The following is a 27455-nucleotide window of genomic DNA, read 5'->3' as shown; positions in this document are numbered from 1 at the left end:
TAGAATAGCCCTAAGACTTACTTGCTTATTTCAGTTGTCTTGATGTGAGGATGTTTTCTTTTCTTCTCTTTTCTTCTTTTTTCAAGTGTCTATTTAACATTTTTTAGATTTATAATCCAGCTGTTGCTCCCCATCCACCTCCCACAGTTCCTCATTGTGGATCCACCTCTCAGAGTTCCTCCACACAAGACCTCCCCATTTCCTAGGGTCTCAAGTCTTTGGAAGATTAGGCACACCTTCCACAGAGACCAGACCAGGCAGTCTGTCTTCTGCTATATATGTATCAGGGGTAGGGTGGGCAGGGCCTGATCCAGACCATTTTATACTACCTGGTTGGTGGCTCAGTGTCTGGGAGCTCCCAGGGGTCCAGATTAATTGAGTCTGTTGGTCTTCCTATGCATTCATCCTCCCCTTTAGCTTCTTCTATCCTTCCTTCAACCATAGGGGTCTCTGACTTCAGTCCAATGGTTGGGTTTAAGTATCTATTGCTGTCTCAGTCAGCTCCTGGGAGGGCCTTTTGGGACAGCCATGTCTATAGTCACAACATAACATCGGTAATAGTATAAGGCCTTGGTGACCCTTCCCCCATCATGAGATGGATCCCAACTTGAGCAGCTCACGGGACGACCTTCTCTCGGTCTCTTCTCAATTTTTGTCCCTGCAGTTCTTTTACACAGAAACAATTCTGGGTCACAGTTTTTGACTATGAGATGGCAGCCCATGCCTCCACTTGATATCCTTTCTTTCTACTAGGAGTTGATTCTACAAGTTCCCTCAACCTACTGAGGTGTGTTTCATTTAAGGCTGTTGTGCATTTCATCTAAGGCCTAAATTTAGTAAGTTCTTTGGGTTATATCCTAGGTATTCTGAACTTTTTGGATAATATCCATTTATTGGTGAGTACCTACCATGCATTTTCTTTTGAGTCTGAGTTACTTCCCTGAGGATGACATTTTCTAGTTCTTCCATTTGCTTGCAAAACTAATGGTGTCCTGGTTCTTAATAGCTGAATAGTATTCCACTGTGTAAATGAACCACATTTTCTGTATCCATTCTTTGTTTGAGGGATATCTGGGTTGTTTCCAGCTTCTAGTTATTACAAAGAAGGCTGCTATGAACACAGTGGAACACGTGTCCCTGTGGTATGGTGGGGCATCATTTGGGCCCAGGAGTGGTACAGTTGGGTCTTCAGGTAGAACTATTTCCAATTGTCTGAGGAACTGCTAGATTGGTTTCTACAGTCGTTGCACCAGTTCGCAATCCTACTAGCAATGGAGGATTGTTCCTCTTTCTCCACACCCTCTCCAGCGTGTGTGTACTGCTGCCTGACATTTTGATATTAGTCATTCTGTTTTCTCTTCCATTACTATTCAGTTTCTCTTAAAACATTTTTTAAAGTGGCTCCAAATCACCTTTAATTACTCTTATTTGCTTTACGTATTCTTTTCTCTTCTGAATATGTTATGTTTTGTTTTAAAATTATATGTAAAAATGTTAGTGCATGTGAGAATGTATGGCACATGTGTGGCTGATAAACAGGTCAACCAGAAGAGGGCATCAATTGCCATGGAGCTAGAATTACAGGACAATGTGGATCACCCAACCTGAGTGCTCAGAACTGACTTTGGGCCCTCTGGCAGAGAAGGCAGCACCTTCAACCACCAAACCATCTCTCCAGATATTCTCCTGAGTAATAGAAATAGGATCATTTAACTCACTAACTTGTTACTTCTTTATGATCTAGCTTCTACTATGTCTTTAACTTTACTTATTATATTCTCAATTCAAAGATTTCTGATGGCTTATAAAATTGTTTCTAACTGGTTAACTTTCTAATTCAGAACATTGAACACTTTCTCGTCTCTTGAAATTTCTTATGTTTTGTTAAAACAGCAATTTTAAATTTTCCACTTGAGAATTCATCCATACTTGTTTCTATGTCAACCAATTTTATTTTCTGGCACTTTGATAGTTAGATGAAGTCATAGTTATTTTTGAAAGTTCTCAGTGATTGTGGGGATCTGATATTGCTAGGTATTTGAGGACAAAGGATTTATCCCAGTCTTCACATAATTTGACCTGTTTACATCTGCTTTTCCAGAAAAAAAAAGGGCAGGTTCCTGTTTCAGAGCTTCTCACTCTCAGGACTGTGCCATTAGATGCCTCTCATTTGATGATTCATTGCAAATTGCTTGTGGTCTTTTACTGTATTTTCAGCACCAGAGAGCTATCTGAGTGCAGGTTGTTCGCAGATCTACAATTGAAGCACTTTAGGGTCTCAGAGTGATCTGAAACATGTTAATTTGTACCACAAAACATTACCACCACTGGAATGGTAGTAGTCCTCGGCAGCTTATATGCTGTTAGCAGTAGACAATAGATCAAAGGCTTCACCAGTAGACTCAGGCCTGGGGATCTCCAGGGTCTTCCTAGGGTTAGGTCTTACCAGTTTAGCACTAAGTTTCGAGGAAATGATCTGAGGCTACTTATCCATCTCACTAGTTAAAGGGTTTCATTCTACCCAAAGTTTCTACATTGGGCTAATGCTGGTGAAGGTACTTCCTTATCTACAGAGGCTGATGCTAAGATAGGTTTCATCTCTGATTGAAAACCACAAAACTAATGAAATCTCAAAGATGAAATTAGACACATACTGAAGATACTTGTGATGAAGGCTGAAACATGAGTCCTTTTTTTCTAGGTCAAAGGTGTCTGCTTGGTAACAGAGAAGCTCATGCTTGAGCCCTGGCCGGGAGAGTTCTGCTATATGAGGTTGGGAATAGCACATTGACCATCAAATCTGATATCAAGTTGATACCTGAGACTCATAGCTAAAGTGTATCTGAAGTCTTGGAAAGGAACACTTAGAACCACTTCAACCTTAGCCATCTTGTGAGTTAAAATATGTCTCTATCCTGTCAAGATACTGGTTTCTGCCCTATAAGGACGAAGTTCACTTTATTGTTGAGGATAGTTTTCGTTACCCTGGGTTTTTTTGTTATTCCAACTGAATTTGCAAATTGCTCTTTCTAACTCTATGAAGAACTGAGTTGGAATTTTGAAGGGGATTGCATTGAAACTATAGATTGCTTTTGGCGAGATGGAGATTTTTACTATATTAATCCTGCCAACCCAAGAATATGGGCGATCTTTCCATCTTCTGATCTCTTTTTCAATTTCTTTCTTCAGAGACTTGAAGTTCTTGTCATACAGATCTTTCACTTCCTTGGTTAGAGTCCCATCAAGGTATTTTATATTATTTGTGACTATTGTTAAGGGGGTCATTTCCGTAATTTTTTTCTCAGCCTGTTTATCCTTTAAGTAGAGGAAGCCTACTGATTTGTTTGAGTTAAATACACACACACACACACACACACACACACACACACACACACAGCCACTTTACTAAAGTTGTTTATCAGCTGTAGAAGTTCTTTGGGGGAGTTTTTGGGATCACTTAACTGCACTATGATATTATCTGCAAATAGTGATATTTTGAACTTTTCCTTTCCAATTTGTATTCATTTCACCTCATTTTGTTGTCTAATTGCTCTGGCTAGGATTTTGAGTACTATATTGAATAGGTAAGGAGAGAGTGGGCAGCCTTGTTTAGTCCCTGATTTTAGTGGGATTGGTTCAAGTTTCTCTTCACTTAGTTTGATGTTGGCTACTGGTTTGCTATATACTGCTTTTACTATGTTTAGATATGGGCCTTGAGTTCCTGATCTTTCCAAGGCATTTACCATGAAGGGGTGTTGAATTTTGTCAAATGCTGTCTCAGCATCTAGTGAAATGACCATGTGGTTTTTTTCTTAGAGTTCGTTTATATAGCGGATTATGTTGATGGGTTTCCATATGTTGAACCATCCCTGCATCCCTGGGATGCATCCTACTTGATCATGATGGATGATCGTTTTGATGTGTTCTTGGATTCAGTTTGTGAGAATTTTGTTGAGTAATTTGCGTCTATATTCATAAGGAAAATTGGTCTGAAGTTCTTTTCCTTTGTTGGGTCTTGGTGTGTTTTAGGTATAAGCAAAACTGAAGCTTCAGAGAACGGATTGAATAGCTCCCTCTGTTTCTATTTTGTATAATAGTTTGAAGAGTTTTGCTATTAGGTCTTCTTTGAAGATCTGATAGAATTCTGCACTACACACTTCTGGTCCTGGTTTTTTGGTTTTGGTTTTGGTTTGTTTGTTTGTTTGTTTTCATTTTTGTTTGTTTGTTTGCGAAACTTTTAATGACTCTTTCCTTAGGGACTGTTATAGGACTGTTTAGATAGTTTATCTGATCCTAGTTTAACTTTGGTACCTGGTATCTGACTAAAAAATTGTCCATTTCCTCCAGATTTTTCAGTTTTGTTGAGTTTTTCAGCTTTTGTAGTAGGATCTGATAGTTTTTTTGAATTTCCTCCATTTCTGTTGTTATGGTTCCCTTTCCACTTCTGATTTTATTGATTTTATTAACTGTCTCTGTGCCCTCTGGTGGAATTACTATCCCTAACCTCAAGATGTATTACAGAGCAATAGTGATAAAACCTGTAAGGTATAGGTACAGAGACAGGCAGGTAGAACAATGGAATGGAATTGAAAACCCAGAAATGAATCCACACACTTATGGTCACTTGATCTTTGTCAAAGGAGCTAAAACCATACAGTGGAAAAAAGATAGCATTTTCACTATATGGTGCTGGTTCAACTGGTGGTCAGCAGGTAGAAGAATGCAAATCGATCCATTCTTATCACTATGTACAAAGCTCAAGTCCAAGTGGATCTAAGACATCCACTTAAAACCAGATACACTGAAACTAATAGAAGATATAGTAGAGAAGAGCCTTGAACACATGGGTACAGGAAAAATTTCCTGAACAGAACACCAATAACTTATGCTCTAAGATCAACAATAGACAAATGGGTCCTCATAGAATGTCAATAGGACAAAATGTCAACCAACAGATTGGGCAAAGAACTTTATTAACCCTACATCTGATAGAGGGCTATTATCCAATATATACAAAGAACTCAAGAAGTTAGTCTCTAGAGAACCAAATTTAAAAAATGGGGTACAGAGCTAAACAAAGAATTGTCAACTGAAAAAACTTGAATGGCCAGGAAGTCCCTAAAGAAATGTTTAACATTCTTAGTCATCAGGGAAATAAAAATCAAAACAACCCTAAGATTCCACTTCACATAGAATCTGGGGGAGGAGGATGGGATAGGGTGTTTCCAGAAGGGAAACGGGGAAAGGGGACACCATTTGAAATGTAAATAAAGAAAATATCCAATTGAAAAAAAATAAGAAAAAAGAAAAAAATAAGTTCAAAAATGGCATTTAAGGGCTCTGGCTTTAATGAAAATCTTTTGTTTTTTCTCTGCTAACCTGACATAGAGCTCCAGTGTGCTCTTGTCCTAGCTTGGCGTCCTATTCTCCAGCCCAAACAGTTGTACTTCACACAGGACCATTGGAGATTGAGTGAGGGCTGAGGAAGGACTCTCATGTCTAGCTAGCTATTGCAGTTCTAGTGGCTCTGTTCACAGGCGCTGTCCTGAGGTCAGGCCTTGGAATGATGTGTGGAGCACTTGCTTATATACTGTGGTGGGTCTAGTGCTGGGTTCCACATGTAAGACTTAGACCCATCATCTAAAAGTAGGAGGTATTTTTCTCAGTGCTGGTTGGGTTAGGGAAAGCAATACAGTCAACTCCTTCCTGTCTCTGTCACTATCTCCTTTTTACTGTGCTAAAACCAGATACTGTAGTCTCTCACTTGGCTTTTGTGAAGGGAGATTGGTGTGTACATAGCTGTCCAACGTGGTGTTCCTGGAAGATGATTGGTGAAAGACTTTTGCAGCCTACCTCTTGCCCAATCCTCTGTTTTTGTACTAATTCTGTTCATATTTCTATATGCCTTAGCTAACTTCTATATGACTCTGCTAAAATACCACTATAGAAGGAACTTAAAAAAGGAAGTGTTTATTTTAGCTTTTGATTCCTGGGGTATAAGAGTTTAGAGTTGATTATTATAAAAGCAGGCAAGCACGGTATAGGCAGGCATGAGCATCCACATCTTAAACCACAAGCAGGACACAGAGAGAAAATTGGGTATGGTGAGAGGCTTTTAAGCCTCAAAGCCTGCCCACATTACCAGACTTCCTCCAACAAGGCCATACCACCTAAGCCTTCACAGGCAGGGCTGCCAACTGAAAACCAACGTTTAGAGCCTATTAGGAACATTCGATTTTATATCACTACACTCTGATTGTATGGAAAAAAATCATTTTGTTCTTCTCAGACTATATCAATATAATCCCTTTATTAATAGAAGCCTCAGGATCTATTTAATGAATATTTGTTGTGGCATATGCTATACTTGTAACATTTTTATTTGGATGCCAGTGTGTGGTTGGAAAGGTACTTTAGCCTGTCTTGTTTCTTGAAATCTCACTCTAAGAGTAATGAAAAAAAATGTAGCTGTATCCATTGGGACTAGGATCCACAATGTTGCATTTTAATTAGCTGTGGTTTTTGGTAATGGCCTCTGTCTGTGGCAAAGAGGAGTGAGGACTCCACTTATCAGTGTTAGTATTTTGGAAAAACTTTCCTCCTATGTATGCTGCAAAGAGAACACATGATGATTGGTAAACTTTTTATTTTGTGCTCTTTAGTCCCTCTAACCATGGCAATCATGAGGGCAGCCACTACATGGAAATCAGATATAAATTAAGTTTTTGACTTTGGATAAATTTAAAAGTTACCCCCCCCCCTTCACTCAATCCTTTTCAACTATCCTTCTCGGTAGACAATGTCTATATTTCCTTTTTTTTTTTTTTTCTGATCAGAGAGACTTCTCTAACAGCCTTGGTGGAGTCAGTGTGGCTCTGGCTCCTGTTGTCACCACTCCTTTTGTCCTTAGAGGCACAGCACTTCCTTTTATTACATATTATTCAGGCCAGAGTCAGTGGATCAAGAGCCTTGAAACCTCTTACTATGTCAAGTTTCTCTGTTTTCTTATGGAGCACTTGAAGAATCAAAAAGAACAATAGACAATCAAGGGAGAATGGAGAGAAAGCTGGCTCTAAGTGTTTCTATTCCCAGAAGAGGGTGTTAACATGTACAGAAGTGTTAGGCCTCTACTGTGAAAATCACAGAGACACATGTTGCTGCAGCTCCCTCAACCCTGGCTTAATAGTTAGTCGCATTCTTACAAGAGAAAGAGTCTCAAGTACAAAATGTACTTCCATATTTTTTGAGTGTTAATGCATATGAAACACTAGAGGGGAAGCCATCATCAATATAGAATGGATATACTCACACCCACACTGAGAAATATTACAGTGTGATTGCTTGAAGTAATATGTAGAATGCTGATTTAATGACATAGGTATAAGCCCATAACCATGAAAATGGCCAAGTCTAATCCATGATATGGACATGATCAGTACCAACTTGTTATTGATGGAATGTGACCTTTCTTTATTTGGTATTTTTGTTTTGTTTTGTGTTTCTTTTATCTCAAAACATCTTATTTTTTAACCACCCTGAGAGGAGGGCTTTAATTTAAAATTCTAATCACTGTGCTTTAATTAATTTAGAAGCTTAAAAAACAGCCAGATCTCACCCTAAGTATTTACAATTGGATAAATGTTGTATTGCGAGCCTGTCAAATGAGAGGTAATGATCACTGAATCTAGGTGTACCATACCCTGGGCAGGGTTTCCTCTGAAAGACTATCACACATGGGGTGGGGCACCGAAGTCCAGCCTCATCATTTCTATATTCCATTTAAGACTCATCTGGGTAATACATAAATAAACCAACTCAATCACATCTTTGAAAAGTCTATCATCTTGACTCAGACAATGTTGGGCTTATCCCACAGCGAAAGATCTAGTACAGAGGTTCTACAAACCTTCCAAACATTGACTACAGGTTTTACTATTTTTAAAGTTCTATTTACTGCATCTATATTTTGCATCAGGAACATTATTTTAGAGTTCAGAAATCATACTAAAAAGCAATTGGTGTCCTTATGACACTAGGACCTATGCCAGATAAAGCACTTTGTTGCCATGGGGATCAGTAAATAGTCCTTGTCTGAGACACTAGTTCCCAATATCAAGATGGGTGGGAGAAAGAGCTTCTCACAGACTGTTTTCTCTAGACTAAAAATATAGTACGCGTTCTACTAAAGGGCAATTAAAAATTCTCAGTTATTTAGGCTTAAGGAAAAACACCCTATCATTTTTAGAACAATGAGGCATCAAGTCAGCTAAACAATACATTGAGATTGTATTTGTGTATAATATTAATTATACTTATGCTCTGTCATGAAAGTTTTGTTGCAAGCACAGCTTTTTTTAGTGGTGTTTCATTTGGCTCATTAAAACGGTTTATGGAAATTCATATATGCCTTACAGATAAAATATGTATTTGTAAGCATTATGATACAAATTTAGCACATTGAACTGAGCTCTTCAAAAGCTCTTTTGGTTTGTGGATACATTATTTGGAATAGCTGTCATGATCCTAAGTATTTTTAGTTGTATTTTGTGGCCAAGGTGTTCACTTTTTCCTACAATCTAATAATAAATAGCATATTGACAAAATTGTAATCAGCTCTAAGATTTACTGGATGCTATGCAAAGTGAAAAGTAGCATTGTCATCAATGATTTTATGATTCTGCTTGGCATGGGGATATTAAGAGTGAAGAATGCTACCACGTTTTGCTAAAGGTGCATAGATGATATGTGCATGGTTGAGGCACATCGATGAAATATCCATGGGAAATACATTATCTTAGATTTACATCTAAAATATAAAATGATTTTGTCTCTTTAAGTGAAGTTAGATCACTTGGGGTTATAATGCCACCCCTCCTCAAGAATAAAAGGCAATCTAACAAAACCCCCACTGTTAAGCATAGGAAACCTGTCCTTAAGTTGTTGGTCAGGCTCCTAAGAGACTTTTAAAACCACTTAGGATATTGCTTTTGCTCTTGGTTGTCTTCAAGAGCTTGAAGCTAAGACACTATTAATGAAGGTGCTTGAGACACAGGGCTTGGGGGACTTGGAGGAATTGTGCCAAAATCCTCTTTCTTGAGGACAGCTTTTCATAGCATCCAAAGGTGATGTGTAAGGTGCCAAGGGAGAAAAGCACACAGCCCACCTATGAAGCCTGCAAACCACAACAATGACCAGCCTGTCAAGACATCCCCAAAGGTGGAACGGTGACACATAATTTGGGGGTAACCGGTACCTAATTGTATTTGTTGTAGTTGTTAAGTTGACACAAGCTAGAGTCATCTGAAAAGAGGAAGATAAACTGAAAACAAATGTTAGTCTGGAAGAAAGCTTCTGTGGAATTGTCTTAATCAGTGACTGGTAAGGTAGGGCCTAGGCTACTGTGTGGCTGATGTCACTCTGAGCAAGCCATGGGGAGAAGCCAGTAAGCAGCGCTCCTCCATGACCTCTGCTTCAGTTCCTGCCTCCAGGTTCCTGCCTCTGGGCTCCTAACTTCAGTTCCTTCCTGAATTCCTTTGAAGATGGAACTAGAAGATGAAATAAACTCCTTCCTCCTCAAGTTGTTTTGGTAAAGGTTTTAGCACAGAGACAGAATGTGTAACTAGGACAATCACTTAGACTCAAGGCCTGCATAATATGAGATCATTTCTTATATTGTAAATGTAACAAACTTAGCCATGGCTGATGAGGTCATGGACCCAAAAGGAGAATCTGCTAATGCCATTTTCCTAAACCAGTATGAGTTCTAATACCACAAGCAAAGTCTAAATACTTGCCCTTATATATACAGGGAAGTGTAGCTCTCACCATAAATCAGATAAGCTTCTTTGTACAGCAGATATCGACTACTATAGAAATCCATGAGTGGTCAAAATGTAGAGTACAGCTGGTGGTGAGGTGCCCAAGCCAAGTTAATGCATCGAAAACACAATCCATGTACCCAAGGCTCAGGAAATATTATGAAATAGAGAGAAGAAAGATCATAACAGCCATAGGACAAGGGCATCTACAGTGAGCTAGTGTCTTCTCCACATAACAGGGAAGCTGCTGCCATGAAATTTCAACAAGAATTCATCTAAATGATACTTTCATATTATAATACCAGTTGACATGCTAACATGGGGAAAAAATCTCCTAAGATCCTTGTCTTAGTCAGGGTTTCTATTTCTGCACAAACATCATGACCAAGAAGCAAGTTGGGGAGGAAAGGGTTTATTCAGCTTACACTTCTACATTGCTGTGCATCACCAAAGGAAGTCAGGACTGGAACTCAAGCAAGTCAGGAAGCAGGAGCTGATGCAGAGGCCATGGAGGGATGTTACTGGCTTGCTTCCCCTGGCTTGCTCAGTTTGCTTTCTTATAGAACCCAAGACTACCAGCCCAGGGATGGTACCACCCACAAGGGACCCTCCCCACCCTTGATCACTAATTGAGAAAATGCCTTACAGCTGGGTCTCATGGAGGCATGTTTTCAAGGGAGGCTCCTTTCTCTGTGGTAACTCTAGCTTGTGTCAAGTTGACACACAAAACCAGCCAGTACGATCCTATACCTTAATGATTATCTACAGACAATCTTTTTTTTTTCAAGAACAAGCCCCGACAGGTAATCCAAGCTCAAGTGGTCAGCCTTAAATACTTTATAAGGTATATGCATATATATTTATGCATATATACAATGCACATATTTATATATGTGCACATATCCATATATAATATATAATAATTATTAAATCTCAAACCCTGGAACAAATGACTGAGGTGATTAATATATAAAAGTGTCTGTCACTAGTATATCCACTGTCTATCAAGTTGTCCCAGTATCTCTCAGTTCCTACCTGTTACAGGTTATGAATGGCATACCCTGCTCTCTACCCTGAACTCTCCAACCTAGAGGCTGGGCTGCCCTTCCCCCCCCCCCCGATGCTTTTCCCTATTCCATCCAGAAAATTTGGATTCCTGCTCGTTTTTGTACCTTTGTCCTCTTGGTTGCTCTAACTTTTCCTCCTCTCTCCCTCCTCTTTCTCTCTTCCACAGTCTGATTATGTCCACTCGGAATGCTCCCAAATGTCTTTGCCTTATAATATATATTTATAGATATTCTATATTATGATTATAAATTAAATGAGATATTTATGTGCATACATATTTATATACTCATTTAATTTATCAATATATTTAATGTAATAATGTATGCATAATCATTTAATATATTATTATATAATAGCATTATATATATATATATATATATATATATATATATATATATATATATATGCTTTTTGTAGAACACCCAGATTTGGTTCTCATCACTCACTTGCTCTTACTTTTCAAGGGTTCTAATAAATTTTTTCTGGCATCCATCAGCACTGAACACACACACACACACACACACACACACACACACACACACACGTGTTTGTATCTAAAAGGAATAATTAGAAAAGTTCACATTGATTTGAATGGGAGTTGGGAGGCACAGGAGGAATTCATAAGACAGAAGATGAATAGGAATGATGTAAATACAGTATTATGTACCTATACATGTTGATATAGATAGATGGCAGGTAAATAGATGGACAGACAGACAGAGATAATATGATACTACAGTGTGTGGTATCTTTAGAAATGTTCCTTCTCAACTGCGGTGTAAGGCAAACAGCACACTTTGCAAACAATGATTTTAATGGCCACCAATGTACCAGGACTTTGGGATTTAGTTCTGTGATAAGATTCTTAACTTTATTTGGATTTTTCAGAAAAGTCAGTTGAATCAAATAGTAATTAGGTAAAAATCATTGCTATCACCATGATCCTATAAAGGATATTTTATTTAAAAAAAGTCTGAGCACAAGGCCTGGAGAGATGGCTCAGCAGTTAAGCGCATGCATTAGCCTTGCAGAGGACTGGCATTTTGTTCTCATTTGAAGGGCTCTAATGCTCTCCTCTGGCCCCATGGGCACTGCCTGCATATGATATAATAATGTACGTGCACACAAAACACTCAAATACATGGAAAATCCTTAAAAATACTGAGCACTAACAAACAAAAAAGCTAATTTTGAGTTCATTATCAATTTCCCCAAAACCAAACATTAATCTTCTTAGAAGCTAGATTACCCTTCCTCCCCTTCCCAGCCTTTCTCTTCCTGAATGACCACTGAGAGTGAAACTTGGTATATTTATTAGTCAAGGCAACAGACCATGCTGTAAACAACCATTATCATCACTCCTCACATTGTCTCCCTTCAAAGACTCTTCTTCATTAACATATTCTCTGATCTATTTCCAGTTCTAATGAGTACAGTTCAAGAGACCATCACTAACTATGGTGCTTGCTTATCGATCAACTGTTTCGGGAGCTCTGGAGTCCATGTTTTCTTTTTCTTATACATCAGTGTTTTTCAGGCATGCATGGCTTCATGAGTGTTCATTTAGAAAGCTGTCATTAGGTTTCCGTCATTTTCATTGTCCGCAGAGAGGAGACTTCTGCTCTGGCCTCTCTAGATCCCTAGAGCTAAATGCTTCGTGTCTTCTCTCAGCTTTCTCTTAGCTTACTTCTACTCCCATAAATCGTCTCAAGGTCTAGTGTAGTTTTTCTAGTTTACTAAGATTAGAGTTGACCCCTATGCCTGCAAACAAAACAAAACAAAACAAAACATCAATCAAACAAACAGAAGCAAAAACCTACTGTTTGCTATGTGAGAGTTAAAAAGAAAAGTACTATAATTCTTAAGGGTTCCTTATTAGATCAATAATTAAAAATAACCAAATGTGTATCATCACACACGGTCTTTATAGTATTATTATATTTTCCTTAATGAACTATCACTCACTCATTGACCTTCTGTACATTGTGCTAGATTTCCATTCATGATCTGTGTTCATCTCCTGTCTCCTCTTTTTCTAAGTCAAACAAAATGTATGTGCATAGAAAGATATTCATTCTGTTTTCACATTAGTGGTTCCCAAATCGTTCCAGTTTTATCCACACTAAGAATACCTTGTTCAGATGATGCCACTCAATTTCAGTCTTAGCAAACAAAAAAAAAAAAAAAAAAGAGAGAGAGAGAATTGCTAGTTGTTCTATAGTCTAAATCTTTTAGTCCCTTGTCTAGTCTGAAAATCTATTTGCTCTGCCAATGAAACTATCTTACCTAGGTCAATAAAGACCCTTCTGCAAGGGAGGGAGCATGGATCAGGTAAGAAGTCAATTCACAAAGGCACATGAATTGCTCTCACCTCCTGAATGCCACCTGCGACTGTGAGTCTTGGCATGCCAGACACTTATTGTAAAGATAAACATCAGTGGTAAAAGCATGTTCCTAATAAGTGTGTTATGTCTAGGACTTGAGTCTTTCCCCTCAGATACTGCTGTTATCTGAGTATGAACACTGCTTTCCTGTCATGGGATGAGTGGGCCAAGGTCTAGGATGGGCATCTTCCACTTCCACTACTGTTGTCCTAAGAGCTCATCACTCCGTTATCTCTGAGCATACACAAAAACATGAGGCCTTGTAATAAATATTAAATAATCCTGGTGAGTGTTTCCTTCCCACCTTAAATCATTTATGTTTCTGGATGAAACACAGGCACACACACAGGCAAGCACACAGGCAGGCACGCATGCATGCACGCACACTCGCATGCACACACACAGCCCTATATTTTTAAATATGCTTAGGCAGCACAATAACTGGGCAACTGGCCAACCTCCATGCTGTTATAATTCGCATTCCTACCAATAACTCAGTTACTTCTTACTAATATCTATGCTTTATCTGGTCTGCTCTTAATTCCAACTGGCCAGCCCACATGGTTACATTTTAATGGCTCAGCTACCCCATTGCTGCTCACCTTTTCCCTCCTGCACAGTCTTCTCTATCCCATGGCGGCTTCTTTCTCTCTCCTCCTCTCCTCATTGTCTCCTCTCTCCAAGTCCTTGAAAACACAACCTCACCTATATTTCTTCTCCCCAGCCAATGACTGCTGGTATCTTTATTTAGGAATCATAATTAACTGGGGGCAGGGTCTTTCAGTGTCCTATGTGTGAACTCTTATCTTTGGGGTAATTTTGTGGGGACTCAAATTAGCATTAGAATACAATCAGTATTAGACCAAACTACTACATTTCCCCCTTTTTATCCAATTCAAAGGGCTCTTTACTCTCAGAACAAATTGAATATAATGTGGCTCAGAAAATAAGACTACTTTCTTCTGTCTCTATCTCTCTGCCTGTGTCTCCTCTCTCCTCCTCCTTCTCCTCCTTCTCCTCCTCCTCCTCCTCTTCCTCCTCCTCCTTCTCCTCCTCCTCCTCTTCCTCCTCCTATTCCTCCTCTTCCTCTTCCTCTTCCTCTTCCTCTCCTTCTCCTTCTCCTTCTCCCTCCCCCCTCTCTCTCTCTCTCCTCTTTATTAAATATATGTCATTTCCTCTTTATTAAATATATGTCATTCCTTTCCTCTCCTCTTTTTTCCTAGTTTGCATTACTTGAGAGATGATGAAAACTTAAGGGCAAATGCAAATATATTTCCTCAAATCCACTTGCTTTTCTTTCTGCATTCCTATATCAGTATGAAGTTGTCCAACTGGTCTGTGGACCTCTTACCTAGATTCTTATTTTATGTCACTTTCACACACACTAAGCTTAGGTCTGATTATTTATTTATTTATTTATTTATTTATTTATTTATTTATTTACAAGGTTTCACTGTGTATCCCTGCTTGCCTGTGGAACTTACTACACAGATCAAGTTGAATTGATCTACAGATCTACAGAGATCTGTTTGTGTTTGCCTCCCAAGCGATGGGATTAGCCTTAGGTCTGATTTTACCTCTCTGTAGCTGCAACTCTTTCTGTGGCTTCCCAGAACTTGCTGTGGTTATGTTCACATTCCTCAGCTCAGCAAATGCACTTCTTCATGATTTAATGCTTGCCTACCTCTTCAGTTTTTTCTCCACCCCTGTCCTGAAGGACCTGCTGCTATACTCAGATTAAACTGCTCCCATTCTCAAGGCCTCTTGTCACTTTCCCTTCTTCAAAGCTCATTCCCTGTCTGTCTGTCAGTCTCTCTGTCTCTGTCTCTCTTGTATATGTTGCATGATATATGTGTATAGTGCAGGTGCATATGTGTGTACCAGTGTGCATACCTATATGTGCATGTGCAGAGTACATCTGGCAGCTCATTCTACCAACTCTCTTATTTACTCCACTGAGACAGGGTCTTTTCCTGAACTTAGAGTTCAACTTGCATCTAGCACGACCCAGAGATTTCTCAGTATCCATCCATCATCCTCAGGAGTACTCAGGTTGCAAGTACATGCATAGTCATGCCTAGGATTTTATGTGGATGATGGATATCTGAACTTAGATACTTGTGTTTTCATAGCAGGGGCTCTTACTGACTGAGCCGTCTCTCCAGCCAGCTTTCTTTACCTACCTAGTGAAGTTCAGGGAATATTAGGAAATCTTCTGATCTCTTTATGATAATGATACTTATTTTTCTATCTTCCATAACATCCTCAGTGTCATACAAGCTTGTGCTTGCTGGGTCATGAGTGTGTATCATTCACTAGACTTGACAACTGAGGAGGAAAGGTGTGTGTCATTGCATCATTATATATCTGATACTGAGAAGTTGCGATAGTGTACTTGTAGAGGTTAAATGTGCTTTGGCAACTAAAAGGCACTGAATGTGTCATTGAAGCTGATGGATAGATGGGTGGAAATGGAATATCAGAGGCATCTGGTAAGACAGACCTGCAAAGAGCAATTCACCATGGAAAAATACTTTCTTTTACAATCTCATCTTCAGTGTTTCCATATTCTTCTTAAAGTGTGCTTTTTAGGTCCAGGCTGATGAATACAAATGTTCTCCAATACTTAAGGTGAGTTTCATTTCTCAACACAATAAATGTCTCTTGGATATCATGTGTTCTTCTTTAACTAAATTACCTTGTTTCCATGATCACATAGCCTCAAGGTTCCCCAAATTTTCTGGTGTTTTCTTCAATTAAGTAGAGAAGAAAGTAAATCTCCATTAGCAGCCATGTCTGTATGTACACAGAAAACCCAATGTCTTTAGTCTTGAATATGGGAATCCTGCTGCTTCAACAAGCTGTGCACAGAAGAAAGACGGCACTGTGGAGATAGAGAATGTACATGGACCCTGGCTTGTCCTTGGTCTGTCATTGCCATTTGGAGTGCATCACCTCCCTCTTCAAGACTCGTGTTCTTGTCTGGAAGGTTGTCAGTTATAGTATTTTCCATGTGTAGTTTTTGACATATGTATGAATGAAATCTATATTGCTTCTAAACTCTGCTTAACACATAGGGAATTCTTTCTAAACACTAGAGCAGTATAAAGACAGTGATTTCAAGTATATTGACATACTTACATTGGTGTCATATTTACAGATCATAGAGTCTTCAGTATTTCAGTTTATTTTAACTTTTATCATCAGTCATTTAAAATGAATGTGTAAGGTAATGGGTTTTATTCTGTTCTTATATGTTCTTGTTGATCCCCTTTCTTCTTTCTTGGTTTTTCTGCCTGTTCTTGTTCATTCCCTTCCTTCTTCCAGTAGCATCTTCTGATTTAATGTTACCTGCATTCTATGGTCCTCTTTTTATTCTTTTCCTCGCCCTTGTCTTTAGCTCTCTCTGTGCTCTTTTGTGATCCACTGGCTGGTTTTACGATTGATATCCATATGAACACACACACACACACACACACACACACACACACACACACACACACACACACACACACACACACAACACAAACACACTCAAACACATAAAGCTTAAGATTTAAGACTCACATATGAGAGAAAACATGTGGTATCAGTCTCTCTGAATGTTGAGCACTTTACTTAATGTAATAATTTTCAGTTTCATTTATTTCCCTGCCTATTCTATGCTTTCTTCTTTCCTTGTGGTTGAATGAAATTCCATTGTGTATTTGTGTCACAGTTCCCTCATCCAATGGTCATCGGACATGCAGACTGTTTCCATTTCTTAGCCATTGTGTGTAGTGTAGCAGGAAACCAAGTGTGCAAGCACGTTTGTGGTAAGACTTAAGATTTTTGGATCGGTAAGTGATGTGTCTGAATAATGTGGCAGTTCTGCATTTAGAGGGTTTGCTTGCTCACTTGTTTTGACACTGGGTCTCATGTAACCAAACTAGTTCCAAATACATATGGCTGAGGAAAACCTGCAACTTCTTACCCTCTTGTTTTTGCTGCCCCATATTACAGGATATAACTTGTATCTATCTTGACTCTAAAGAGTACTTTTTAAAACATCCCATATTGATTTCCTCAAATGAGTGGGTATTCCTTTTTTCTCACAACCATGACAGCACTTGTTGGACTTTTTATCTTGATGTTAGACATAATTGCAGGAGTAAGATGGAATCTCAAAGCAGCTCTAACTTAAATTTCTCTGATGGATAGGAATGCTAAATTTATTTTAAAATATTTATTGTCCATTTGCAAACTATTATTGCACTTATTGATTAGAATATTTTTGTTGTTATTTGATTTTTGTAGCTCTTTATATAGTTTAGATATTAAACTTCTCTCTGCAGTTTATACGTCAAGACATGTTCCCTTTCATTATGCAGTTTCTTCATTCTGCTGACAGGTTGTTTTGCTGTGCATGAGCTATTAAATCACATGTGTCCATTCTTGTGCTTATTTCCTGAGCAATTACAGTCATTTCTAGAACATTCTTACCTATGTCTACCACTTAGATAATTTTCCTCTAGACGTTTTGGTGTTTCAGCTCTCATGTAATACAGATCTGTTTTCCATTTTGAACAACCCAAAATATATGTAAATTTTCAATAATTTTAAATACAGCCCATGAGATAATATTCTCAGAGTTCTAGTTATAAAAAGATACTTTATTATAGCTAAAATATAAACCATTTTAGATATTGCTGTCACTTATTATTTACCAGGTAGAGAGGCCTTCTACAAGAGATTAGTTGATAGCTCTGTAGGCAAAGGACTTCTCTATGGCTCCCTACTGCAAATCCCGATGAAAAGATACAATTCATGGTTTTAAGACACTTATTGTCATGGCAGAAAGCGGATGAGTAAAACTGTACCCCACTTCTCAGGGTGGGCCTGAGATTAAAGACCTTTGGCAGGAAGGATTATCTGGGAAAGAAGGTCCATTGGCTAAGCCTCCAGGTCTTTAGGTAACTCATTAAAATGGAGATCTGTCTTGAGCCCTACATGACCTGTGGTCATGTCCTCTACTTGTGGCTTGGGGCATTGCCATTATGTGACTTATGGCCACAAATTTATGGAGGGCTATGGCTAGTGTGATGGGGGCCTGGTTTCCTGGGAGGCAGATGAAACGCCTATTGTTCCTTCAGGGTTAACAATGGGGTTTCTAGCCTTAGCTCAACCAGGAACCAGGCTGCCTTTCATGAACCCACATATCCCATTTTACTTTTTTTAAAAGAGAGGTGTCACTGGAGTGACTGTCATTTGTAGTGAAAATTTTGGGTGGGGTTGAAGTATCATAGGAAAACACTACACAGGCCAGAGGGGTAACACAACTAAGCTAGAGGGGTAAGGAGGGATGAGGGTGGGGCTTGGGAAGATAAGGACTTATTGAATCAATTAAATGTTCTGTGGGTTGTACAGTTTGAGAATATTAACATTGGTTTTCAACAACATTTGGTTAGTCTAGCTAGACATCATGTTTTTCTTACTATTATGTAATTTCCCCCAAATTCAGTAGCCATTTGGCTTTAGCAAGAGAGTTCATCTGTAGGTTGAAGGTCCCAAGTCTGCCTTCTGTGGGTCTCAGTGTCTCTGGAGTTTTCAGTTAGATGAGGTGTCTGGAGGAAGGTAGCTTTGTTGGCCTAGGCAGGTCTGAGGAGATGGTGTTCGGTCTCAGCTGGATCTGTGGGAGAAGCACCGTAGACAAATCTGTAGGGCGATCACAACAGAGGAGCAGAACCCTAGCATGGGGATGTCTGCATAGGATGGGTGATGTGTGTTAAGCCTGTGATGGTTTGCTTGGGAGCACATCCTGGTTTGCTCTTATGATCCTAGAAAAGCAAGGGTGTTTGAAGTATTCTCTAAGTCTGCTTTGGATCGCGGAGGAAAGAAATATGATGTTAATTATATATCTGGGATAGGCAGTAACAGCTTGTCTGTAAAAGGAAACCGGTTGTTAATTAAGGATTAAATAATGGTTATTAGTATAGTTGGTTAGACCTGTGGGAATAGATTAGATGACTTCTGCATCTTCAAAGAAATCTTAAACATTTTGAAAGTTTTTTGGATGTAAGTCCCAAATCCTAGGGAGAAAATATACATTTAAGTAAAGAAGCATGAAAATTTTGGGTTGAGAAGCACAAGCATTGTCTTAGATATTCCTGTTAAAGAGAACAAGCGTTTAAATAAAAGCCTGAAAACTTTTGAGTTTCAGATATTTTTCCATTGTTTTTGGCCAGCCTAGGTGAAGGGGGAGGGGAAAGAAGAGGGAGAGGGATCTGCTCTGCCATGTTGCAGCTGTATGCACTAGCAGACAGGTCTCCTTGTTTTCTGTTTGTCTTGGCTGGTATATCCTAAATATTCAGTGGAAGGAGATGAAAGGTTCATTGACTAAGCGTCCAGGCCTTTAGATACCTCATTATAATGGGGATCTGTCTTGAGCCAGCATGATGACAGGTCATGTCCTCTACCTGTGGAGGGACTTGGGGCATTGCCCTTATGTGACTGATGTTCACAAATCTATGGAGGACTGTGGCTGGTGATGGGGCCTGGTTTCCTGGGAGTCAGGTGAAACGCCTACCATCCCTTCAGGGTTACCAGGGTTTCTAACCTTAGCTCAACCAGGAACCAGGTGGCCTTTCAGGATCCCACAGTGGGCCCATGCCAAGGTGCCCCCTGAGAAAGCACATCATCTGACAGACCCAGTATAAGGGAGTTTTACTGGGGGAAAGGGGAAGGAGAGAAGCGATAGAAGTAGACAGAAGCAGAGCCATGGGGGGAAAGAAAAGAACAGTGGGGGAGGTGGGATGAGGGAGGGAGGGAAGGAAGGGGGGTGGTGGGTGGGTGAGAAAAAGGAGAGAGCTACAATGGCAAAGTCCTTTTTAATGCAGCCTGGCAGCAGCAGGAAATGGAGGCTGGTGATGACAAAATTCTTGCAAGGTCCTTGGGAGGAGCTCAGCGGCAGTGCCACCTGTAGGCCAACACTGAGGAGCACTACCCCTTGCCCCCTCACCCGCTTCCTTCACGTACACACTGTTATTTCTAAGGCGTTGTCTCTCAGGTTTGCACTCTGTGGCCAACATCATTCAGTTCACTCACATTTCTGGTCTACTAAATGTGATCCCTGTGGTTTCTTGGAGACTTGTGCTTGTCTCTTCTTTCTGAGCGATCTTATTTGACCCCCCTTAACTCCATCCTTCCCGTTTCTGTTGAGCAGCCTGCAACTGACCTCAAAAACAGAAAGTCTCCCTTCCCCCACCCTCCAAATGGATGCAATCAATGAGAGGCACTAGGAAGAGACAGGTTCGGGGAAGACCTGGGCGCCCTGTATTGTCAGCTCATGATTTGCCTGTTGGTCCTAATAATTGCTGTCCTCTTCAAGTTCATAACTTCTGCTGCACAAACTCACAGCCATAACACCATCTAATAAAAGACTTCATTATCTTTATTCTTATGCTGAAGGACTCGAATATAAGAATAATACAGATATCCAAATATCAGAGTTCTTGTCACTCTATATGTCAATGTTGAGTCCTGAATATGTTTTTTTCTATAAAGAAAAAATAATCCCTGCCCTGTTAGGTTCAAGGCGCACCCCAAATGGCAGAGCTGTTGACAATGGGCTAAACAGAAGAACTCTGACCTTGTAGGGCAGCAGAATTGTTATTGGCAAAATAAGTCTAAGTTCAGCATTTCTCAGGGATCTTGCAAGGCAGGTTACTGTTTGTCAGGAAAACAAATCTCTTAAAGTGGGATTTATCTACCAGAAGCCTCCCTTAATCTGCTGTCAAAGGTTAACTACCTCAACTCAAGTCAGGTAGGTTCCAGTTTATCTGAACAGCTGATATCAGCTCAAAGATCCCACCAGCTTGTTCATCACATAAAACCTGCTTGTTACCCCACCGTTTTTTTCCCACCCCACCTTTGGAGATAGCCATGGAAGTTTGATTCCCAATAAACTTTACCATCTTTCGTAATTACCCTTAGAGAGAAGAGGGTAGGCCAGTCAGTATTTGCTTCCTTTTAGTCAGTTGGCAATGGTCTCCTGTAATGTCTAGCATCCCTAGTTTCAGTTATCTGCCCTGTGTCTCAGCTGGCAGTAATCTTTTAAATACAAATCAGACCACTTTTGGCTTAATGCTAAATATATGTGATCTTTATTAGAGTGATTTATATTCTGTGGGCCAGATAGTCCAATTATGGTTGTCTTCAAGACAAGATTTGATGTTTGTTCAGTCAGTCCTTGGTCCTAGATGTCTCAGCTAGTCTTCACTGTCTTAGAATCCTGAAGAAGGGGCTGTAATACAGGTAAACAGTGCCTCAGCAACAGGTTAGAAAAACAAACAGTGAGAGTAAAAGCAAGCAGGTAAAAATAAAAGCTTTCTTCTTCAGTGTCCCATCATAAAGTGTGACCCAGGTTTAGAAGAGGTCTTTCCAGCTCAATTGATCCAGTCAAGAAAAAATAGCTTATAGATATGCCTAGAGGCTTGGATTTTTTTCCCTCCCCCCATCTTTATTAACTTGGGTGTTTCTTATTTACATTTCAATTGTTATTCCCTTTCCCTGTTTCCAGGCCAACATCCCCCTAACCTCTCCCCCTCCCCTTCCAGATGGGTGTTCCCCTACCCATCCTCCCCCCATTACCGCCCTCCCCCCAACAATCACATTCACTGGGGTTCAATCTAGGCAGGACCAAGGGCTTCCCCTTCCACTGGTGCTCCTACTAGGCTATTCATTGCTACCTATGAGGTTGGAGCCCAGGGTAAGTTTAGTCCTGGAAGCTCTGGTTGGCTGGCATTGTTGTTCATATGGTGTCTCGAGCCCCTTCAAGCTCTTTCAGTCCTTTCTCTGATTCCTTCAACGGGGGTCCCGTTCTCAGTTCAGTGGTTTGCTGCTGGCATTCACCTATGTATTTGCTGTATTCTAGCTGTGTCTCTCAGGAGAGATCTACATTCGGTTCCTGTCAGCCTGCACTCCTTTGCTTCATCCATCTTATCTAATTGGGTGGCTGTATAAGTATGGGCCACATGTGGGGCAGGCTCTGAATGGGTGTTCTTCTGCCTCTGTTCTAAACTTTGCCTCCCTATTCCCTCCCGAGGGTATTCTTGTTCCCTGAGACTTGGATTTTAATTCATTCCATATACAGTAGTGCTGACAAACAATTTTAGTCATCACAAGCTCAAAAACCACTTGCTTGAAGAAACTGGAATAGTCCTGGAGATCACATGCTCTATCGGTTCACCTGTTATATGGTCTAAGATACGCTACATTTATCTTTTACAGTGTTTGTCTCGATAAATACTTCTAAAGAGGATACATGAATTAAAAAACAGATTACAAAAGTGTATTACATTTTAGGTGAATTTCCAAATAATTGTGAGCATCAAAAACAGATGTTAGAGGGGATTGCATTGGCCGAATCTTGAACAGACTTTAGGTACACAATGAGAAATGTGTACTTTTGAGTTTGATAAGCAGAAATTATTGTGTCAAAGTCTGATTCTGTCAGATTTGTTGCCTGAATAAATTTATATACATACAGTTAGAACACTAGAGACACACGTGGATTTGATAGCAAGCAAGGGGATATGAACAAAGAGTTATTGGAAAGAAGGGAGAGGAAATTATGTTATTATATTTTAATTTAAAAAATAAGAAATGGATTATTTTTTGCTGGAAGGAGCTGTAAATAGGTAGACCAATGAAGAAAAAGATACAGTTTTCTGGAAAATGCATACGAGGAGCATATGCAAACAAGATTTTCTTAAATTTGGTTCACATTTCAATATTCTGGTCAGATACTAAATTTAACAGGAATTACTCCCAAAGTAAGATAGAGCCCAGAACTTTGGTTTAATAAGGTTCTTGAGGAATTCTGACACCCATGTAACTTCAGGAACCAAGAAGCAAGAAAAGGCAGTGAATATAGTTATGGTTTGGCTGAATAATTGCAAGCAGCGAAGTCTATACTGACAAGGAATCCATAATAACTTTCAAGCTGTTATGTCCGGGAATGCGCCCATACCGTGGCTAAGATGGGGAAGGGGAGATCATTCTGCAGCTTTAATGCTGTATTTTTCTCATTTGTAGGTGTCTGGACTCAATGAAGTTGATCCTACTTGCTCACGGAAAAGTTAAAGCCAGACTCCTTCATTATATGAAATAAGACAGATTGTAGCCATTCTTGGGTTTTTCTAATTTCTACATTTCTATTTTAATGTCTTAAAAATAAAAGCAACAGATGATATGAAATTTTAGACTATATCTTTGTCTATCTGTCTCCCTAACTGCCTGCCTGCCTGTCTGTCTGTCTTCAAGATGGGCTATTTACGTTTTACAGTGAACTTGTGTTACATTTGAAAGAAAATGCAAAATTCCGTATAGCATTTAGGTTTTGGTCCTGGATACTATTTACCAACTTGTTGTCATTTTTGTCTGATTCACCACAGTTTAGGAACGCATTAACAGTAAACTTTGTATGAGAGCCACTGAGAAAGGGTTGGCCCCTTAACCAAGTTTGAAAAAGCACTGTCCGCATGGCGCTGATATTTGCTGAACTTTAGTAGCCTGACTGATTCCTTAAAAGTGTGTTGCAGTTTTAATATTTGTTTGACCTTTGTTTAATGCCAGGTTAATAGTAGTATTTCCTGAAATTTGGACTTAAATATGAAATGTAACAGAGGAAGGGAAATTAAATAAGAAAGTGGCCTATCTTAGTAAACCTGTATCCAGCACTCCTATAAAGTACTGTAAATATACTTTTATAAAAAGACTGCAATGCCCCTTGGAGCCAAACATTCCGGGATGGTTGGGACAATGCAGATCTGGCCGAGACACACTGATAACCAGGTCTGGATCGTGTCCTCCTAGCACTTAACCTTATCAGCTTGCCAGACTCTTCATCCCTAAAATGTCACGGTGACTTGTCCCGAAACGCCCCTCCTGGCTCTACAGTTCTCTCTCAGTTCCATCAACTAATGCTCACTGTAGCTTTTTAATAGAAATACAACTTACTCTGGGAACATCTGCTATAGTTCCTAACATATATTGCAAAAAGCCCTTGACCTGCATTTGACCACAGGGAGCAGATGCTCCATCAGAGCCTGCTCTTGCTTTGCTAAAGGACGTCAAGTATGCTCATACCCTAAGTAGTGTCACTCTGACTGAAAAATATGTTAGATTTGTTAATGCTCCCTTTAGGTGACTTCTTAATCAAGGCTGTAAATACCACTAATGATTTAAATCAGAGCCATTTTAGTATTAGAAGTTATGTAAGCAGCCCTTTTGCATTTTTATTTTTATACACATTGTCAAATAAAAAATATTCTTGCTGAAAGCATCGTATTTTCTCTAATCACACATTTAAAAATAACTCTATGATGCACAGATTTCCATTTTGATTGATTAAACATCCTGTCTTCATTTCTCCTAGTGAATGAACATTGCATTACCGGTCATTGTATTTTTATCTATCATTTACCCCAAAGTTGCTTACAGAACATACAACATTGGGATCTATTTCTTTATTTAAGTGGTCACATTTTTCTTTATTTGTTTTACCATTCCTGACTGTAGCAGAGAGTTTGGGCCATACTCTGGCCTTGTGGTTGGCATCAGTAACCCTAGCATTAAGTGACAGAGGTTACGGGAGAATGAAAAAGGAGAAGTGAAAACCCAGCTTAGGCTACATGATGAGTTTGAGACCAACCGAGTCTAAACCAAACTAAAACTGAACAACATATAAACCAATGTAAATTCTAAAGTCTGGGTCATAAAAATGATAAAATTTCTTCAAATCACTATAAGAACTATCAGTTACCTATCTATATACCTGTCATCTCTCCATTGTCTGTATTACTATTATTATTATTTTATATATGAAAATATAAATATGATATATTTTCATCGCATATATTTATCATAAAGTTATTAATTTAAAAGTGCATTCTTCTATGGTTAGTCACTTTCCCAAGATCAACATTTGAAGCCCTAAATAAGAAGGGTGTTACGCCCCATACATGTACACATTCACTAGACTGGTGAACTTCTGCGCTTCGCCTGTCTGAGCTTGCTTGCCGATCTTCTGATGATGCAGGGAATGCATAGAGGAATGATTGAGTACCTTGAGAAATAGAGCTAATGTTGATTGGTGTTGCTGTGGTTCATCTCTTGTCCCATAGTTACCAGGTAGCAAGCAGTAGTCACCAACCAAGGCAAATCTTGTAACAGATTACAGCTGTAAGTGAGAAGTCTCCTTGAGCCCACAACATAGATCAGTTGCTAGGGTCACATGCTTGCCATATCGTCATTCTATCATGCCTTCTACTCTTTTCTCTTTAGCTAATCAGGCAAGTATCATAGAGCAAATTGGGTTTCCTAATGCTGTTCCTTGCTTCTGTTTGTAGCCTCACATTTTAGTCATAATAGTATGCTTTCAGCATCTAGTAATCACATATTAATATTGTCCCCCCAAATAATTTGACTTTTAAAAGTATTATTATTTGTTTCTGTATATTTGTGTGTGTGTGTGTGTGTATGTGTGTGTGTGTGTGTGTGTGTGTGTGTGTGTGTGTGTATGTAGGTCCACATGCCATCACAGATATGTCTAAATCAAAGGACATTTTTATGGTATATTAGTTTTTATCATAGTTTTTAAAATAGACTTCTTGTTTTATTTGTTTGTTTGTTTGTTTTTACCCAAAATCTATTGACCAACCAATAAAGAAAAAATGATAGTGCCATTTAAGCTTGTATCTTTATGAAAAAGTATTCTTAACAATCTGCAGAAGTATTCTGAGAAGTACAATGGGTTTGTACATGCGTTTACATGGTCTGTTCTGCCTGTCGTCTCACTCGTCTCTCTGTCTGTGCCTGTCCCTTCATCTCCAGTTACAAGTTCTAATCAGCCTGTTTATGCTGGGGTTCCTTGAATATCCACTTAAACTCTTCTGTCCCAGAGAGCTGGGTCTGTGAGGTTTGTTCTTGAAAGATTAGGTACCCACAGAGAGGACTATGAAAAATAAATGGCAGGTTAAGGAACAAATTATTCGAGCCTGTTGAACTCATGAAAGTGTAAAATGCCTAACTGTGGCTGCTTGCCCCTTGTTTTTGAGGCTAAGGTATAAAAAGTCCACCTTGGTAGAGATGTGGGGTCTCAGGAGAGTTACCCGACCTTCTCAAGGTCAGACTACTTGGAAGTATTCCAAGCTTGGAGCTTCTAAATGGAGCTTCGGGATTCTTTCCACTACTTCATTCCCAACATCTCTATTCTGGGAGTACTATCAGGAGTGCCTGAACACGTCTTTGGGAATCTCTGTCACTCACTTAAGAACATTGTAAGGGGCTTTGATTACAAAAGCAGGGGAGACCTGGAAACTCTGATAAGCAGGCAACTAGGGATATTGCAGTCTAACAAGTAGGACAGGCGGAAGGACTTAGAAAACGTCTTTACCTCTTCAAAAGCAGCGTTTCGTCTCCTGAGAGGCTCTGCCAGAGCTTGACAAACACAGAGGCAGTCGCTCGCAGCCAACTACTGGACTGAGCACCAGGTCCCCCATGGAGGAGTTAGGGAAAGGACTGAAGGAGCCGAAGATGTTTGCAACCCCATAGGAAGAACAGCAATATCAGCTAGACCCAGAGCTCCCAGGGACTAAACCACCAACCCAGTAGTGCACAGGGAGAGACACATGGCTCCAGCTGCATATGTAGCAGAGGATGGCCATATCTGGCACCAGTGGGAGGAGAGGTCCTTGGTCCTGTGAAGGCTCGATGCCCCAGTGTAAGGGAATGCCAGGGTGGGGAGGCAGGAGTGGGTGGGTGAGAGAGCACCTTCATAGAAGCAGGGGGAGGAGGGAGGGATAGGGAGGTTGTAGAGGAGAAACCAGGAAAGGGGATGACATTTTAAACATAAATAAATATCCAATAAAAAAAACTCCAAAAACCAAAACCAGCGTTTCCAGAATTGCAAGGGGCTTCTCGGGGCAGCATGAGATGAACGGGGAAGCTTGTACCTTGTTCCCAGACCCATACAGACTGACTTCATTCAATACAAACACACCCTTGTCAATGGTGAAAGAGAGATGTCCTCTGAGAAGTGCATGCAGCGGGTATGATGCTGGGCATCAAATAACACCGTCTTGAGCTCCCTGGAAGGTTTTTGCATAATGTGTGAGATTCTCTGGTTAATGTAGTTATAACGCCA

At 39.7% G+C, this 27455-nt stretch overlaps 1 long non-coding RNA gene across 1 annotated transcript in view; it reads left to right on the top strand.

Moving 5' to 3' along the window:
* Positions 1-23506, top strand: part of LOC116906299 — a 28809-nt gene extending 5303 nt beyond the window's left edge. Inside the window, exon 2 of the long non-coding RNA XR_004388591.1 lies at positions 23345-23506. This is a non-coding gene — a long non-coding RNA (uncharacterized LOC116906299). The remainder of the gene's footprint in view (positions 1-23344) is intronic.
* The last annotated feature ends 3949 nt before the right edge of the window (positions 23507-27455 follow it).

This window comes from Rattus rattus, chromosome 7 (genome assembly GCF_011064425.1).
Source record: "Rattus rattus isolate New Zealand chromosome 7, Rrattus_CSIRO_v1, whole genome shotgun sequence".
Lineage (NCBI taxonomy): Eukaryota > Metazoa > Chordata > Mammalia > Rodentia > Muridae > Rattus > Rattus rattus.
Note: the sequence above shows the minus strand (reverse complement) of the source record. Positions and strands in the feature narration are given on the sequence as shown.